A 20,563-nucleotide genomic window follows, 5' to 3' on the forward strand; every position below is an offset into this window, starting at 1 on the left:
GCTAATTTAATTAAATTTCTTTGAAGATGGACCCTGTTAGGACAAAGCTAACTCCAAGCACCTCATCTTGCTTCCTTCAGCAACACTAAGAAGTCATTTTTATTACATTATACAAATGAATTTTGTTTCCTCATCTTTTCCAGTCTCAGAGACCAATACAATGAGCTCTGTACTGTAGCTGTTCAACAAATGGATTACTCAGTCAAATACTGTAAGATCAAATGTTAGTCAAAACGTTTTCCTGCGCATGTCCCCAACTTTCAGAAGAAACGATGCCCTACATGGGCAATAAGACAACTGTGATGTAAGACACAGTTACTGTAAAACATGATTCAGAAATCATGAAGTTATCTGGAAAGACTCAAGGAGTTACATAGCATATCCAACAATTTACATACGTAAGAGTAGTTTCTGATAGCAATTATTTTTAGAATGCTCATACCAGTCAGTTACACATATCATCAATTCTGGATTTGAAGGTACAACACTCCCTTGACAACACACATGCTTTAAAACCACACCTACTAAACCCAGTTTTACTTATTGCTAACTACCACCAGCTATTTTCTACATGGCCAACAGCTATCCATGGTCTGTTGATGTCACATTCAACATTTTTGCCTCAGTTACTTAATAATACCCTGCATACAGCTAGAAATGCAAAAATTATAAATAGCATTGTTGAGAGAGATTCCAGAAGGCATGCATGCTTAACAATTTCAAACCAAATACATGTTGGTTTATGTTGAGAAGGCAAGAAAACAACAAGCTTTCTAGCCTGCTGGTTTTCATACAGGGGTTGAGTAAAAGAACCCACTGACCCTGGTCTGCACCAGCTAATATTAGTTTGAACCCAACCCTTGGCAGAGATCTGAAAATGCAGAAAAAAATGAGTGAATGAGAAAAGTAAGATCCGAGTTCCCAATATTCTCTCTTGGTGAATGTCAGCAGTGACTACAGAGGTGGCCACTGCAGGCTATACTTTTCCTATTCAAAACAGTGTCATATTTTTCAGGCCATGTCTACCTTACATCCTTATCCCATAAAGGCTAAATCACTGTATTACTCTTCTCTGTCGCCTCTAGTTATGCCTGCTTTGTTGTATATTATTGCAATCCTAAGTGACATAACAAAAGTCAGCTCCAAGTATTTTAGAAAGATATATTATCAACAACAAAGGATAGCATAGCTCTGAGTGCAGAAAAAGGTTCAGTCTTTTAATACAGTACCCAATATTTCATGATGCATATTTGGAGAACATCAATCTAGACTGACCCAAAACTGAATTTTAAATAACTCCAGAAATGTTAATTATATTCATAAGTTCAGCACCAAGATGTCAAACAATCTTCCAAAGGACCCTAGAGGAGAGAGAGGTGCATTTAGCAATCCCAGAGCTCCTATTCCTATCAGTCATTTGTATCCTGTGGCTACATCAACAGTAAATCTCTTAAACACAAACAACCAAACCCCAGTGTAGGCAAGAACACACTGGTAGCTACAGATCGCTTAGAATTAGGATGCCTAACGTGAACACATTTAGTGCACAACAAATAATTTTTTAATGTCATTGATCCTAGATTTTTTTAAAGCTACTTTCTGTTCCTTTGACAGATGCGTTATGCTGCATTTCATTACTTTCTCTCCTTACCTCGTTCTTCTTTTGTTTTAGATAAGTGATGAGGCTTTCAGGAAAGATTAAGTACTGGCAGGCAAAGCAATGGCCCAAACACAGTTTTAATTGGAACCTCAAATCCTGTGGAAAAAATAAGAAATAAAACCATTAATAATCTAATTTTACTAGCAGATGGAGTGAGTTTACATATTCTCTCTTAGGCAGCTTTTACAATGCTCTTCATGTTTGACTTCAACAGGTATGCGATCTGTTAGTCAAACCATATTAAAAATAAAATAATTAGCACAAGATTTCAGTGAGGCACGCGTAGATGTTAAGAAATGCTGATGTGAGTAGTTCTCATCTAGAGACATAGTTCACTGATTACTAGTAATACATCAGAATTTACCTGATTAGGCCTCAGGTCCAAAAAATGCTTTCTTCTACAAAACCTGAAAATCTTCCCATTGCAGTATTACATTCATAGCATTGTTTTTTTTATGCTGCTACAATATGCTCTTTGCCCCATGAATGCGTGACAGAGTGCAGCCATTACATAGCAATACAACTCAAATGCAACTAAGACATAATGCTAAACAATTCAAGCTTCAAGACAAAAGGTAGTGGAAGAAATTTCATTTCTCCTGAGATTGCAAAGGCTCTAAACATAAATACTTCCATAAAAGAAAAATATAAAAGCAATTTTTTTAGAGAGTCAGAGGTTATGTGCTGTAGTATTGGGCAAGCAGCCACAAAATAACCAACAAAATAAAACAAGTCAGCATATGAGTAAATTGCTTATTTCTGAAAACAAGACATTCTTGCATTAGTAATTTTTACTCAGATATACAGTACAAAAAAGCCCCAGACACATCACAGAATAGCTCTTTTTTCTGATACACTCACTTTGCATCACAAGATTATAGGCCCAGATTCTTATAGACAGTAAATGGCATTAATACAGTTATTTCAGTGGATAAGCAGTAACTTCCACAGGTAACTAAACTGACCAACAGAGTTGAAATTGTCTTAAGTTCTCATAGCTATACTGGAGAGGTGTTTCATTTTCTTGCTTCGTTATTACTGTACAGCAAGCATATGTAAATTTAATTTGGGGTTACAATCAAATTTATGTACCATGACCTCAGTCACACTACTCCACTGGAATTCAATAGCTATTTTGTAGTAGGCAACAAGTTATCAATAAGTGTGTTCAATTACATACGTTGCTGTTATTTAATGCAGCAAATATATCTAAAGCCCATGTAGAAGGTGGCATTTGGAACTGCTATAAGACCGTATATTTACAAAAGCTCCTTTCATAATGATGGTCTGGTTGGATAGTGAATATATTTTTTATTGTTTGTTAATTGTGGGATGCAGGATGCTGTGGGGGTTTTAAAGACTAGACTGACGTTCACGACTAGAATGGGAGACAATATTTTTATTAAACTTTATTTTCTATAAAATTAATTTGCTGATTTTTTTCTCTGAACATTCCATCAGAAGCGTTTCTTAGGATGAAGAGGGAATTTCTGGTCAAAATGAGGAGAAGATAAAAATGGAAAATTTAAGTTCAAGTCTCTAGCCTAGTCAGTGTTGGAGAAAATCTTTCCCTTAATTAACATTTTTGTTTCTGAATTCCACTCATGACTTAATCCATGTAGCCGCAAGCACTAACAAAGCTGTACTCCATAGTCAGATTACCTAGTCTATAGTTTCCTTTCAAGACTTGATTAGCTCGAGGCACAATGTGCACATGACAGTCTACCTGCAGAGCTGCTCAAGATGGAAAGCGGAGGCAGTTTCTTTGCATGGCATAAAGACTGTGCCAACAAAATCTGCAAGAACGAGATACCCATGTGCCATGTGCCCACTGTGACCTCCCAGAAATCAGAAGCCAGGAGAATGCAGCACTGAGGCACAGAAGAGGCTGTGCTAGAGCCAGTGCAGACCAAGCGTGGCTGATGAGGCATGGTTAATAACCTTTGCCTTTTGGCAAATCTGGGCATAGTCATCAGTGTAAGTGTCTGCATCAGGCTTCCCCAGTATTTCTGTCTTGTCTATGTTATAAAGATCTTTTCCATTGCCAAGGTATGTCCACCTTCCCTCACCCTAGTGGAGAAAAAGACAGATGTTATTGCTTTATTAAGTACAAAGGCAGATGAAATAGGTGTAGATGAAGGCTGTCATGAGTACTGCCAATTAATTTCAACTTACATAGAGCTGAAACCAAAGCAGAGTCAGTCTACACTGTCAGCTTCAAAGCAAAAGTCCTGACATACAAGTAATGACATATTTGTGGATTTCCACAGATGGGAAGCAACTGATGCTCGACACTGGCACTTGATCCTTAGAAATGTTTTGAGGTTTATAAGGGTGGGGTTTTTTTTCTCCTGAAATTCAGAAAAGACCTTGAGGGGAAACCAGGCTTTTTCTTCCTAAAAACAACTCCTGGTCCAAATATCACTCTTTCACTTACTCCTCCATCAATAAATAATTTTAAACACAAATACTGGGCTTCTCTGTGACCATTTCAAAAATATCTTGGAAACTGCAAGCTCTCCAAGCAGCACTGCTCCTTTTAGCACAAAGAAACATGTAAGTCAGTCATTCAGTACACAGCCAAAGACATTACTAAAGTTTTACAGAAGGCAGTTTTAGAGCCTGGTGCTCTAAATGAGACCCAGATACTAAGTCCCTGCCTAATTTTAAAAATGTATTCATTTGCCTATGGAGCTATAAAAATACAAAAATAACAACCACCGCAGTAGCCATCATTACAGTTTTGTAGCATAGCCTGCCAGGCTTATCTTATCCTGAGCAGTAAAAGCAGGACAGAAGAGCTGTTAGGCCCCCTCCAGAAATATGTGAACCCTTGGGGCATTCAGATTTTTTGTTGTATAAGAAGCACAAGAACACTTTCTGATTGGGATCCAGGAGAACAATAATTGAAAAAAATTAAAACTGTTGAAAAGCTTGGCTATAAATATACTAATTGATGCTTCAGGCATAGAAAATTCAATAAAGTGGCAAAGTATACAGTAAAACAAATCTCACAATGGTCTTCAAATTAATTCACATTCACAGAAATCATAAAGATAACTTCAAGAGAGGGGAACAAACTCCACCAGACTAACAAACTAAATATTTATTTAGAGAGTAATGGCATTGCTTGATTTACTGCCAGCACATTCTGTGCTGCTCAAGCTGCTGTTTTATAATCACAATGTTTTTCAGCATTTGAAAGAGGGCCACACCTCACCAAACCACACTTTACTATGATATTAAATTTATTTTAAGTTTACCCTACCATGACAAATATGTGCTTGGAATGAAACAACAGAAGAAATGACAGCATCTCCTCCATGGCATGGTTTGTTTAAGAATATACTTGAAAGAGAGTGTATGTGAGAGCTTGACATGTCCTTGGGGTTTGATTAAAAGCTCGTGAAATAAAATAATTCAGAAAAGACAGCTCTGACTTTAACCACCACTGGGGACAAGAGATCTTTCACTTAAGACATGTCAGTCATTCACAGGTATAGCTGAAATCATACAGAATAAATATTTTAAAGCCTGGTGATTTAGATACAACCCCCTAACAAGACAGAGCCTGCAGGTCACATAAAAATGCCACAAAAGTTTAACTACAGTTTCATTTTTCATTATAAGAGTAAGCTGAAGCTTAAAAACATATCCACTTAATACTGATAATATCAAATGATAAAGAAAACTACAATTTAGGGGAAAAAATACAGGAGGTGAGATATAAAACCCTATGTAGAATATGATTATTTAGCAAAGAAGAAATCTTCTCCCCCAGGCTGCATCTATCTAATGCTACATCTGGGCATGTAGCTCTGTAGCAAAGGTCTGAGTTTATTCAAAGCTAATAAGTTCGTAATGTAGGCTATTTTATGTTTTATATAATGCTGCCTTTAAAGTGTATGTATTTCATTAATGACATTCTTTCCCAAGCTTCAGAGTCTGTTCCACTTCTGTGAATTCCCTTTATTTCCTTTCTGGCAGTGCTACAATTTACCATCTATAGAGATGAAAAGCCAGCTGTAACTCACAGAATATATATGTATAAATATATAAACACAATTTACATGAGCTCTCATTTCACCCAAAGTTACCTTCAACAATTTCTTTACAAAAAATAATGAGATTGACCCAAGCATGAGACCATAGCATCTGGAATGCAAAACATCTTGTTATGTGAACAGCAGAACTGATAAAAGTCTAGTTCAGAGTCTAAATTCTTTTTCTTCTGCATGGATGCTTTGGCATCCAGGTTGGTCAGGATTGAAGTTAAAATTTTGCCAAGTGTAAACACTGATCATGTTTCTCTCCTGTGTGCAGTAGATGGTATCTAATAAAGAGCATAATCATGCTACAGCCTCAACTGGAACATACATAAAGACTGCTGACAGGGGTGCATCCACTGAACCCTTGAGTGCTGACAACTACTTGGAGGACTGTCAGTTTGCAGGAGCTCACTGTCTTTGAGACCTCTGTCTCTCTGTGAAATGTGTTTCAAAATAGTTTCAAAATTCCCAGGGCAAAACCAGACAGATGTAAAACACAAAGCTTGTTTCCTTAGCAAAAAAAAAAAGGAAATAGAAAAGAACAAAACCATATTGCATCTTAGACAGTTTCTGACTGGAATGAATGAACTAAAAGACCAATCAGAAAACTGCATTAAAATTCTGTACTATGACAGTGTGCTTACTTGTGACAGTGAAGTCCTAAACCACTAGAAGTTAAAAGAATCTTAGACCCCAGGTAGGGTTTTGCCCTGGTTCTATCTGCCCAAATATAGAGAAGATAGAACTGCACCAGCTTTTAGGCATAGAAGATCAGAAGGACCCCAAAATACTCAATTGTTCAGACTCTTGGAAAAAAATCTGCCTTTTAGAGAGTCATCATCCCTGTTCTCAATGGAATTGCTGAGAGCAGGAAGGAGACTGTTTTCTCTAGGAGGAGAGGTGCGATGTTCAGATTATTTGAGAGCTCACTGTTAACACAAATACAGCCTAGGTTATAAATATTGAGATACTGTGAATCACAGTCAGGATTATGCCTGCTGCTCCTTGTATAATAAATTCTGCAATAAAATACTTGACATTACTTATTCTCAAAGTGATATTTACCGTTTCTATAAGCCAGCTTCTAGCTTCCATTTAGCATCTGCTAGGTGGTGGGTTTTTTTGTTGAATTGTTTAATAAACACAAAAGAAAACAGAAGATTTGTCACATGCTTTCTTTTGTATATTTGTATTTGTTGAAATTAGCTGTAACAGTTCTTTTGTATTAATAACAAGCCCATTAGTAATAAGACTAAAGTGATTAGGAGATAGTCTTTTTGTCTTTATCAAGCATGGATGTCAGCTGAGACTGTACATTGTTGTTCAAATTGCATTCTAGTACAGAGAGTGTCATGATTTTGACAAGCCTAAATATGCATGGCTTCCTGACAGAAATGAAAACAACTCCAAACATGGGTATTCTCCAGCTGAGGGAAGGTGTTTACAGACAAGAAATTTAACACTAATAAAGCAGTTAAAGCTCTGAAAATATTTTTCTAACCTACAAAGTCTTGATTTACCACATTCTCCTCTCTCTTGAAAGACATTCCTTAATTTGTTCTGAAATCTACACCCTATTTTAGCCCATAATAGGTCTTCAGACACAGTTTAAAGCACGTCGTCATTGTGCTTAAGGATCTTTCCTCTCACAGTGACATACTGTTAAGATTTCTATCAGTTTTCCAGCCTAGATCAAAACCAGCCCCCATAGACCTCAGAACAGTCTCCAAATTCAGGATGCTTATTCCAGAACAAGCATCAGTTTTGGTTTTTGAGCACTAATCCCTTTTCTGCTAAGATATTAAAGGCTGACTGAAAGCCTGCTTCATGGTGCTTTCATTACTGCAAAAAAAAAAAAGTGCTGCTCTTCCTGCTTGTGCTCTCTTCCCTTCAAAGTGCTTACATCCTTCTACCTCAGGAGTATCTTCAGTCTTATTACTATCAATAAATAAATTGTTTTCAATAACAACCATTTAATTGAACCTTTGCTTAGGCTGCTTCTGAAAAATGAATTTCCAGCAAATAAATGGATGTTATTAGTTAGCTATTCCACTCTCTTTGTTACTTGCTGTTATGACAACTCAAACACATAGCTGTGCTACTTCCTACTCAGAAGGTCTCAGCAATACCATGTGAGTACCAAGTTAAGCTTTTAATTCATTTGTTGTTAGTTTTGTTCCTCTGGAATTTCCTCATTAAGTTATTGCAGGGAGCTGTGTTTGCACAGCAGAAGAGAAAAATGCAAGCTCTTGATTGCATTCTTTTAATACCCCTTTTATCTTTAAACTAGATAATTAGCATATTAATTAACTAGATATACCACTCATGATCCTACAATTAGCTGTGGGTACCACATTCTACTGATTTAGTGTAACGCCATTTGTACTTACATCATAATAGTATCTTCAGTTAACTTTCCTCTGATACATCAAGCATTTCAAAATTAAAATGAGTATTGTAACACATCTTAATGGCAAGTATCCAAGTGAACTTTTTTGTACTTTGTCAAAACATTCCAGTCATGGCAAAGAAACACACAGGGCTTATTAATTACCCAAGAAATTAAACCCCATTGCCCCCACATACTAAAAGCTTATTCTTTTTCTATTTTTTACCATCGAGTCTTTTATTTGGCTTCCTCAGACCTAACCGCTTTTCTTGCTAACCTCCAAACTTCCAGTAAAACTAAAATATTTATACACCACTAAACATTTGGGGAGGGGGGGGGGGGGGGGGCTGGAAAGCCTACCAAAACTGAAAACCAACAAACTAGAAACTAAATGAATAAAGAAATTCCCTGCTCTGACTCAATCTGCTGCTAAGGGACATCATGGCATTACCAGAAGCTCGTTGAGAGCACCCACCACCACTGCCAGCATCTCTCTTCTCTCCTGCTCATGTCCCTACTGTTATGCATGGTATGGCTGTAATTACACCGAGAAACCTACACAACTGAAGTTCTTACCCTTCTAAAGCACATCACTGGAACATGAAAGCAAAGTAACAGTTTTTTCATAAGAACAAGAATCATGCAAATCTCCTGACTCAACAGCTAAAAACAAAGGAAATGTGTTCAGGCCTCCAACCATTGAGGTTTGTTGATTTTCTGTGCTTCACACGTCAGATAGTGAAAATCAATGTACAGGTGTGGGTACAGAAGAAGAGAGGACAAAATCCACAAAACCTCGTCCCACCTCCAGGCATTACCCTGCCAAGGAATTGTCTCCATCAAGTTGCCCGATAGCAGTTCCAAGGCCTGACTGGTAAAAAAACAGCCAGCACAAATGCACCACATTTCTGGTCTGTTAATCACACCAGGCTGCCTTTGACCTCCAGTGATTTTTGTATAGGGCCTGCACAGTTGCTGCATCATGATAATCTTGCTGATCTGGATAAAGGGCAGCCTCTGTATGCCGTGAAGCATAGTGACTGTGTCTGGTTCGCCTTTTCAGGAGCTGTGCAAAACAGAAGGAGAGAACAGCTATAGCCTCATCCCAAACTGCATCTTCCAAAATGGGCTCAGCTGGGAACAGACACTCCAGCTGGGAATATCTCAGAACAAACTATCTCAGCAATAAATTCATAATGGAACAAATTCCGGTTCACAGTGAAATAAAAATACTTTGTACTTGCAGGGTTAGGTCACTACAGTTTGGTCCACAATGGTCAAAACACATCAGCCAATAGATATCTAATAAAAATTTCAATATAAGTGCCTATGTTCAGTCAGTAAGATTCATCTCCTGGAGTGGTAATGTTACATTTCCTGTAGCTGAGCATTTTACTATACAAAGAATTCATTTCAGTGCAACATTCTAGTAATGCCCTCATAAAACTATGGTAGCCTAGATCTATGTTTTCACATGAACTGAAAGGAACACAAATATTTATAGCACAAGTCTGAGAGCCTGAATACGAAATATGTATCTAAGCATAGTACTGACTTCAATAAAGCTACTACAAGACCCACACCAGAGAGAGAACACTTCTACACTGCAGTTGTTCCCAACAGTTTCTAACACATGAAAAGCTCTGGTCTCATAAAGCTTGGTGCCCATAGGCCCAGTCTGCAGCACTGTTTTCCTTCCCCTATCCTACAACTCTCCTCAAGTCTTCTGGACTTGGGCAAAAATCCAAAGCAATTTAAGAAACGAAAAGATTAATTACATGCTTTCCTCTTACCATTTTTCTATCTTTGCAGTAGCCTGTTGATATTAACAGGTGTTTATGAAGTCACATACATAAGACAACAGTACTTCATGCTGGCTGTGGCCTTGTGGGAACGTACATAATTTACATTATATTTTTTTATTTGAGAAACCTAGCAGACCTGGACATTTTATATTCAGTTTCATATAGACATTGATGTATGGGGTGATTTACAGTGTGTATACTTTGCATTTGTTTGAAACATCTCTGACAAGTAGGTATTTTTGAATTAGTGATCTAAAGGGTTTTTTATGATATAATTATGAGCTAGGGGCTGAATTTTTTAGAAGTGATTTTGGTGGTAGATTTGCAATTCAAAGAAGTTACTTAAATTAACAAAAATGCCCTAAAAGAACAGCTGTCTACCTGACTGATCCAAGAAAATGAACACTGAAAATAAACAGCTGCCCTGTAGAAGACTATGTGATAAAACTAATCACCCTTTGCATAATGTATTTATTTTCCCCTTTGTTTATAACACACTCGGTGAGCCTTCAAAGCTATAAATATTTAAACATAACAGACATCCCAAGCATGTGAGTTCAACTCAAAATAGGATTTCAATAGCCTGACTACAGCAAATCCAGTTCTCTTACAGAAATCAGTTCCAATTGCTATATAACATTTCAAAACTTTTTTTTTAATATTTTTATTTTATTTTTTTTTTAGGATCAAAAAAATGCATTTTAAAAGGACCTTTCTGATAAAATTTGAATGTTCTCCAAGCAATACAAGGCTACATTTTACTGGCGTCATCAGAACAATGTATTATGGACAGGAAAACAACAGCACATATTTGAAGTTGCTGGGATAAATACCCTCCAATGCTATACAGAGAACCTACAAAAGTCACTAAAATTAACTAAGTAATGTCAATATCCAGTAGCCAAGATGTCTCAGCTATGTCTTTTTCACTTTCAAAAAGCTAAATGAACGCACAGATAGAAGTAAGGATGCCTCAAAAAATATTTAGAGTTTAACCCATGGGATTAGGTTTAGCTGCAGGTATTTTCATAGCCATGAGGACCTAGATTAAGACAGCACAGAGAGACCTGGTTGTGAAAAAACACTGTGCGACAAGTAAAATAAAGTGTCTGAAAACAAATCGATTTCCTTCTTATCATGTCCATCCACGGAAGGTGGGATGTCCTTTCCTTTGGGCCTTTTTTTCACTGCAGCAATTGTCAGTGGCTTCTACCACTGAAATCTTCCCCAGAGCATGCTGCTCTCTCATCACCTGTTCCCTGAGCAGTGGATCGTACCAGGGTAGTCCAAAACGAATGCCAACAAGTTCAGTTACAGCAGCGGACACAAGAGATAACATCCAAACCAAAGCTAAGACAACTACCCATCACTTGCCCTGCTTTGCAGGCATTAAGCACAGCTTGGTCTGATACAATGAGAAATCCATGGTGTCCCAAAGGCCTCTTTTTGAGATCATGGTTTGGGATGCTGCCACTGTCACTGAAGCAACCAGAAAGTTTTAATAGCTGTGGATATTGTCTCTGCACTGAAGTGGCATAGATGTATCCTTCATATTTCCAACCATTACAACAGCATGCAGGGCTTTCTTGTAAAGCCTTCTAGCTTCCAGGCCTCCCAGGTCCTCTCAGCCCTGCCACCATGTCATACAATCTGCAAAATGACTAAGTATTTTTGTTCTCAAGATTGGAACAAGTTTTGCTGTCTCCAGGGACTCAGTCTCGTTCAGCAGAAAAGTTGAGGGAGAGAGAGGCCTGATGCTCAGACATACCCTCCTAAGTGCCATGCACAGTCCCTACGGAGTCAACTGAACAATTGTGTCATTTGTCAGACTTAGCATTTCACTTGTATCTGTCTATAGGTCTTTATCAGAACTGCTCACAAGCAGCTGCAGGATTCACCAGGCAGAAAGGCCATGATAAGCAAACATAATATTTACTGTACTTCAACTACTAAACTGGACAGCTTCAGTTTATGCTAATTTATTAAGGTGAAAATCTGCCTATTATCATATCAGTCCATTACCCCTTTCAAATCCATCTGTTAAAAAGCAATTGTAGTTGTCACTTGCCCAGATGCACAGGAAGAGGAAGATGCAAGCAGCAGTCTTCCTTTGATTATGCCACAAAGGGTGTACTTTCAGACTAACCGCTATAACAAGTGAGGAAAGTATGTAGAGATGTTTCAGTCAGTCAGCAGAGGTAGCAGCCTGGAAAGGAGAGCACAAAACATAAAACTATTTTGCCCTTGAGAACTGTGACAGACATTTGTCTTTATGAGGCATCCATTCTTCCCTTTACCTCTTCAAAAGCATGCTGAGAAGATCCAGTCCCTGCCAAAGTCAAGAGAAGTCTTTGCGCTAATTTTAATGAGAGCTGGAGATTGCTGCATGCACCCTCAATGAGGCCAGAAATTTTATCTCCTCCTTTTTTTTTTAATTCAAAAATTGCCTTATGCAGACTGTCTGGAAGGATGTAAAGAAGATTAACAACAATATCCTGAACTAGCTTAACCTAAAAAGAGTATATTTATTCTAAAAGGTCTCAGCACATTCAGATGGAGAACATTATGAATATTCAGTACAGCCCCTCCCTGACCCCTCAGTAGCCATTCTTTGCGAGACTATTTTTACTAAAAGCCATTTTGATGTGACATAAAAAAGATAAGACTTTTTACGCAAAATAGGATTCACTGGAAATACTTTCTAATGACATTTTTACACTATGTAAGCTAGCCTGCCTGAACTCCTTTGGCTCATCCTCCATTTGCTGCTACAATGCATCCTACTGTACAGCATGTTAAAAGAAGAACCAATACGGTCATTCCTGAGTCTAAGTATATGAATATACTATTACAAACATGAGAAAACCCAGGGATTTCTCAAGAGTAAAACACTTAAATTGCATACCCTCACTGTGCCACCAAATTTGTTACATGTTCTTTAAAATTAATAACAAAAATAGATCTTAAAAGACCATTAATAAACAACCACAAGAGAAAGGAATTTGAAATAGCTCATGTTAATTGTGTTTATCTCAGTGTGAAGCCATGTCAAAAAGCCTGCAGCAAATGTATTTTGTTAAAAGTACCACTTGCACAGCAGGCGTTAAACATTAGAAAGCAAGCTTGTCATTAGTGGCCTACAACTGAAAAGGCTACTAAAACTCAGCTAAATTATTAATATGGCATCTTAAAAATGTGAGATGGAGAATTAAACTCCTTTTACACAGTACATGATTTTAATGCTACTTTTTCATCGTTTTCCCATTAGTAATATCCCAGTTTATATAGCAGTAGGGAGAACCAGACAGCAACCTGGTTTTCATCCTTCAGTGTGGGAAATTGCCACCACTGCTCTCCCCTTCTTGTGTGTTTATCCAAATGGAGCTGGTAATTTTGCTTATTTTTCTCAAGTTATTTAAATGGTTAATGAAGTATAAAAGATGAGAATAATTTTTTTTTGTGATTATTTAAATCCATTGCAGTGTCTGGGATGCCTTATATATCCTGCAGACATGTTTTCAGGCTGCATCTAAGTCAGTTTATCACTGAAGTGACACTGAAAGGAGCAATTCTGCTCCTCTTTGCCAAGTCATGTCTCAGAGTTGAGTTGGTTGGCTTGTGAAATGAAATATTTTACTTTTTCAGAGTTATTTTTCCATTGGATCAGCCACACTAGCAGTACAGAAAAAGAAAGGGAAGCATGAGAGCACCAAGATGCAAGGTAGGATGCAGGTAGTGATTTTAGGTGGTAATATGCCATTGTTTTAGTTTCCTTTAACAATTAAGTCACCAAATCTGATGGTTGCAAGAAAATGGCTGAAATCTGGAAAACACTAGTGTCTACTAGGAAGTGCACATAAAGAGTATCTCAACTCAGGAAATGAGCTAGAAATCATATGTTCGATTTAAAGTTTTGATTGCTTTTGTAATTCATTCCTCACTCTCCACAATGAGCAGGCAATACATACACACAATGCAACATTTTTTCTGATTGGTCTTTGAAATCTGACAGAGAATAAGAAAGAGAAATATAAGAAATATAAGAGACCCCTTAGCAACACCGCTACGACCACAAATTGTGTTGCTTTAAAACATGAGCAGGCTCTCACCACAGCAGGCTGCACTCTCAGCCACCAGCTGCATGGGTCAGCGCACACATTCATCTACCATGCTGAGAAAAGAACTTCTGGGCGTTTGAAGCTGATTTTATGTGGTTTATTTCTTCTGCTTACAGAAGTTTACTCTTATTCCACAGATTAGATTTAGTCACAAAGCAATCCTGATAAGACAATGGAAGCCCAAACATGCAATCCTATCCAATTCCTATAGTTGAAGAAAGGGTACCAAAGGTTATGTGCTCTTATACCATCAAGATATACAAGGCAAAAGGCTTACAAAATAAATATCTTTTTTTCAGAAATGCTATATCCACAACACCTTTGATATTAGCCAAGTCCTTTTTTTAAAATAGTTTGTTTCTAACTTCAGAGAGGACGGGATGAGGCGAAATGAAATAACATGAAGAAACTCCTGTTTGTGAGGGCAGAGTAGAAAATGCCTTGGCATCAAACATGAATAGCTCCTTTACTTGGGTCACAATGAGAGAGACAGAGTAACTAATATGGATGCATGCTTTCACTGTTGCCAAGAGTTCAAATGTGCTGTTCGGCATATCTTAGATGAAGGTGCTGTGACAGCCCAGCATGATTTTCTGCTGGTGGTCTAAATCTGATACTAGTGAGATGTTCTGGGAGTCCAGCAATCCTTCCTAAAGCTAAAGGTCATCCACTTAGTACAGGTGTCTTGAAGAGCAAAGGAATGCATTCCTTCCCAAAGTTCAACTTGCAGACTGAAACGTTTCTCAGGCTGTTGTGTAACATCTATAGAAGGCATCCATGTGTCAATCACTCAAGTTTTGATGAAATACAGCAGGCTTCTAAATGTAAGCCAAAATTATACTATAAACTTGGTTTGGGGTTTTGGGGGGGGGGGGGGGGGTAGATGGGGATGTTGGTTTTTTTTTCTTTTTTTTTTCTGAATAAGGCTAAGGAAAAAAAAAGTGTTTTTAAATAGCATACTTTTCCACTCCCTGCTTCAGGCAGGCTTTCACCTTGGCCCACAATGGACAACTCAGACAAGGACAACATGTGCACCACCACAAACCAGGTAATAGCCCCTCTGAAGCCCTCTCACTGCTAAATGAAGCTTAAGATCTTTCATTTTACTTATAAAAGCTTAATGTCCAGGTTCCTGCCTATTTGACAAATCCCATTCTCCATAAAATATAGTATTAACAAAAGTATCCAACCCTGAAAAGCTTTTCAGTTTAAGAGACTGATGTCAAGATATTATCCATCATACAACTACAGATCACAATGTGTTCCTTCTCTCTACTTCAACGAAAAAAAAATACAAGTTTCTGCTGATGTGAGACAACATTGATTTCCTTAGAAAATGGGGAACAATGACCAGCTATATTCAGCTAAAAGATGGGCAAGAGCTAGAAGTGCCCATTGAAGGAATAGAACTGAACTGCAGGAAACTGTCTTATTTGATATTTTAATCCAAAGGTGAACTTAAATAAATGACTGAAGAGTTTCTCAACTAAGGCAACTTCCAGGAAGTTATCTGGGCAAGTTGCCCTGGGAGCTTTCACAGAGCTCAGATTTACACTGGGTTGAGTCCTTCTGCAGCTGTGACATGCAGCTGGCTCTGGGGAAGACCTACCAGGCAGGACTGCTTCACAGTGACCAGGTTTCTCTGGAAATCAGCACAGTCAAACCAAAATATTTGGAATTAAACAAATAGCATCTACTATCTATCTCTAGCCAGCAGATTATTTTGCTTTGGTTGCTTAGGTTCCATTTTATGTTTTTTAAGCATTTAACAAGATTTGTAAATTCAGCTCTTTAGGAAGGTGTGACTGGATTTTTTTTTAACTTTTTATAAAAAATAAAAATCCAAACAAATGTATTATCGTGAGGAAGAGGCAGCAGCATGTACAGAACTAACAGAATTGGAGAATAAAAGAGACAGAAACAAGTTTACTTTGCTTGGCCTTTTTTCACAACTTAACTAACTCCTAACATCAGTTGCCATTTAAATGCTCCTCCTACTTTCAGAGTCTACTCAGCCAGAGAGAGCTATAAGAAACACTAACTTTTGTTATTTTATCCACATTTTATTAAAATAATAAAAGAGAAAAAAAAAGAGGTTTGTCATACTCATCACTCCGCTACCCCTCCATCACCCCATTTTGTATATGACTATCAGCATTTTCAACTACAATAAACTCTTTAAGTACTCCAGATTTTTAGCCTTCTTCAGCAGCTTTATCAATCACTGACTTTTATAGGGAGGATCCAAAATGTTGATATAAATGTTATAAGGTTGACAGATTAAGTCAAAATAAAACTAGTATGTTATTGCAGCAAGGATGCACGCAACGTTGCGTGAAATGAGGTGGTCTCTCTATTCTGAATTGGGCTAGGAGACTGAGAAACATGCAGTTATTGTTCTGAGCAGTCAAGGCCTGCTTAACATCAGTATTTAGAAATATATACATAGATCCCAACAAGACCAAGCTGCTCTGAAGAGACAGGTTAATTGCTTGTTTATTGGGTTATTTAGGGTCTATGCTTTTATCTTTAGAATGACTTGCAAAAGTACTTCAGTGAAAACAGAACGATATTTTAATCAATGTTATCTTGAAAAAGTATGTATCATACTAAGGCTAATGACATTCAAGACACTTTCTGTCCTACTTTTCAGTTCTTTGAAGCTTAAATTTGACAAAAGTATGACTACAGACTATTCAACATCGATGGCAGCCTCATCTGCGTTTGCCCCTGCTGTGACAGCTAAGGTAGCCCATATCACAATGGCATCAGTAAAGAACTGCGGGTTCTTTGGTAGCTGACAAATGACCACATCCCATGGACAACGCATGAGCAAGAGATGAATCTCATGATGGAGATTCAGAAGTCAGGCAATTTATTCTCACTTCATGGAGTCCAGTTTTCTTTCTTATTGTACTAAATCAATGGTTTGTATTACAATGCTTTATGTCACTTTACAGTGTCAGATGGACTGCCTTGTGTAGGAATGGCTTGCGATGGGATAAAGTTTAAGCTCTCCGTCAATTAACAGTTAAGCACAAAGAAGAAAATCACTGCAGGCATTAGCTCTTTAAATATGGACAGTCCTTTGCACTAATCAGCTTCTTTTCCATTTTATTCATCAGTAATATGGAGGTAGGAACTTTGTGTGTCACATCTGTCAAACAGTGAGGTTCTGACCTACTTTGCTGCTATAATAAGGACAATATTCCATTTACAGAGCACTGCAGTAAAACCATTCCTTTTATCATAAATTTTTGGAGGCAATAGTCACAGTCTTAGGTGAATGGAAATAATTTTTTGCATGGAAATGGATGGATATTTTAAAAAATCTCAACTTTGGAAAAAATCTCAAAGAGACATTATGAAAGCTAAAATAAATCATTATCTACCGTGTTTCCCAAGTACATACTTACTTAAAACAGGTAGAAAAATCTAAAACTAGACAGCTGCTCTTATATTTTTTCTTGACAGATTCATAACCTTATGGTTCCCAGAACTTTTATGTTCAATAACATTTCATTAGTATACCCCAGTGTATTTATTACTATGCATTATTAATACAGATATGTGCCTAGGAAATGTACAGTTTGTAATTACTTTTTTCTTTTGAAACATAATAGCTTCACACTGGACTTGTTGCAGCTACAATATTTCATCTCTGAATGCTCCTTCAAACATTCTGGGGTTGTGACAGAAATTTGTATTTGAACAGAAGAAACTGTCAAGAATGCGCTGTGGTGCTATCCATCACGTTTTTAATCCTGACCATACGTAGATGTTAGTGGAGCTATCTGTCCAGGACACTAAACAAAGACCAAAATTATGCCTTCTATTCTTACACATCAAAGCTACAAAGTTAGACTGCATTCAATAGGCCTGTATTACACTCTATTAATTTCCTATTAGTTCTCAGCTATGCAAAATCCAGCCACAGTGTCACTGTGGTTAAGACACGCAACCTTGATTTCAGCATCAAAAAATGGAGCCTGTCAGTTCTCCTAATTTTACAGAAGATTCTACAAATGTAAATCCTTTTTCATCCTGTCATCCTTTTATGTCTTTAATGAGTTTGCTCACTAACAGTGCAGAATCTTAATTTTACATTCAGAAATATTAACAGTTACTATAACTTTAAGCTTCTGGAGTAGCTGCTCAATTAAGGTGTAATATATACATTTATACTGAGTTTTACAAAAAGCAATGACATTTGGAGTTTCTATTTTCTTTCTTTTTCTTTCCCTCCCATTTACATTTTACATTCCCAATGAAAAGAAGTTACAGTTAAAAACTGAACCAAAGATTTTAAACCAAAATCGTTCATCAGGAGCACATTATGTAGTATAATACGATCACTTAGCAGTTAAAATCTAACATTTGTAAAAACAAATGGCACGCACTTGACAGGCAAATTACACATGGATTACCATTTGTTAAAATTTCATCACAGAAAATAGTTTAACTATTGTGGATATGAGCCAAGATCAGCCTGACAAGTACTTTACATGAAAGATTAGCATATTCTCTTTCCAGAGGTTTATGCTTAATTTAGATGCATCGACTTTTTGCCACCATTGCTGACCTTTATGTCTAATCAAACACCCTTTGAATCCAAATCCCCAACCTTTTATCTCTCCTGACAGCTTTTAATTTGAAGGCTTCTAATAAAGTCTATTAAAATTCAAAATGTATCAGTGTTTAAAGCTTGGTTCACTTTGCTGGATTTTCAGATATGAAACTTCAAATGGGCTGATTACAAGAGACTCCAAATTTTTCATTATAAGCCATACACCAGGATAAAAGTCCTTTGGAGGGGGGAATCAATATGGATTTTTTTTAGTTATAATGCACAGAGATTACATATGTGGCATAACTATAAGAAATAAGTACCTATAAGTAGCACTGTGCATCGATGTTGGGTAAATTAGGACTGCAGTTGCTGCTGTGATAGTCCTGTAGCTGTGGTTAATTTTTTATTGCCTTTTCATACACAGCAGCCAGAGTTTCTAAGAGAGAGAGTACAAATTCAGCATAATGAACTCTAAGGAAATGGCTGTTGATGCTGCATCCACCCAGCCCTGTTACGCAGGATGGTTCACCAAGGTGCCACGTCCCATGGTGCGGCTTGCAGCCTGCCAGGCTACGTGGTGCCAGTACCAAGCAGCACCTCTACAGCTAAATCTCCCCTGAAACAAAACAAAGCCTCATCCTCTAGGTCACCTGTAACTGTTAGTTCGCAGAAGAACATGGCAATCTTCCATCTTAATTTAGACAATTACTTTTAAAATAGTACGGTAATTGGGAGCAAAAAGCTACAAAATTACTGAAACTAATGATTGAAAGGTCTTTTTTTTTTCTTTTTTAAAACCTCCTCTTGTTCAAGTTCACTTTTTCTCCTATTGGATTTTTTTTCTATTCTCTCACAATAGCATGTACAAATTCAAATATTATATATATGATTATCACACAATTCTACTCTTTCATCAAGGATGGAGCTGTAGAGATGAAAAGGGGATTAAAAAGTAGCCTAAATTAAGTTGATGTTACAAAGTCTTTTAAAGAAATACGTATCTAAAGTCTAAAATGAAATACAAACACAGGTAAGATTTCTTACCTTTGCATGGGCATCAGTAATAGAATTATGTAAAAACCCCTGTATACTACTGTCCCTATAAAGAGCACAGGTTATTCCACAGTGGCTCAGAGGTCCCTCTATATGGATTGCATGGTAAGATAAGGACTTAATTTGCTTGTAGTTCAGAGTGGAGGGGGAAATGAAAATCTAACTTTTGGGGTGAATGATGTTAAAGCCAGCTGGCAGCTGGTCACAAGTAGTGTTCCCCAGAGCTCACTGTTAGGGCCAGTTTTGTTTAATATGTTTATCAACAAGCAGTGCCAGGTTAATGGTTGAATTTGATGATCTTAAAGGTCTTTTCGAACCTAAACAATTCTATGATTTTATTCTTTTTAATATACACATGATTTAAAATCCTTGAATTTGTGACAGCACTGTAGTTCTAAACACAATGTTCCTCATTGCCACAGAGAATGCTTGGATTTAAACCATAGCACTTTCAATGATATTGTAGTTTAATCCTTTACAGCTGCTTTTAGTTTATTACAAAAAGACAAAACTTCCCACATTTAATTAACTTATTCTCCAATTCTAGCCTAGCAAATTCTACATCACCCTCATCTCATGTAAGTGAAATGCCAGATTACACAAGGAACTTCTGAAAGAATCTAGACACCAGTTCCAAGGATGCATTGGAGAATACAGAAAGGTTATTTGCAAAATTAGCCTAGATAAATACACAAAAGAGGAATGCCTGCACTCATTTCTTAGTGTTGAAATGACTAGGAGGTTGCAGGTGCAAGTGTAGTTGGGCTGCAACAATGGACATTTGTCTTTCTTTTATTTCCTCCTGTTCATTTCACACATTCCTCTTTATAACTTCCCTGTTTCCAGAAGCTGATAACTAAAATAAGCTGAACATCTTCCATTGCTTCAGCTGCTCTCACAGCACTATCAGATGCTTTCC

The 20,563-nt window shown here is 37.3% G+C and overlaps 1 protein-coding gene across 1 annotated transcript in view; it reads right to left on the minus strand.

Annotated features, from left to right (window-relative positions):
- Positions 1-20,563, minus strand: part of TENM1 (teneurin transmembrane protein 1) — a 579,532-nt gene that overhangs the window by 488,270 nt on the left and 70,699 nt on the right. Inside the window, exon 2 of the mRNA XM_061446104.1 lies at positions 1,652-1,756. The gene's annotated coding sequence lies outside the window, so the exon portion shown is untranslated. The remainder of the gene's footprint in view (positions 1-1,651; positions 1,757-20,563) is intronic.

The sequence above is a fragment of the Pezoporus flaviventris genome, unplaced genomic scaffold (assembly GCF_033815535.1).
Source record: "Pezoporus flaviventris isolate CSIRO_AGI_PZ_B2104156 unplaced genomic scaffold, CSIRO_AGI_Pfla_v1 ptg000005l, whole genome shotgun sequence".
In the NCBI taxonomy this organism is placed as follows: domain Eukaryota; kingdom Metazoa; phylum Chordata; class Aves; order Psittaciformes; family Psittacidae; genus Pezoporus; species Pezoporus flaviventris.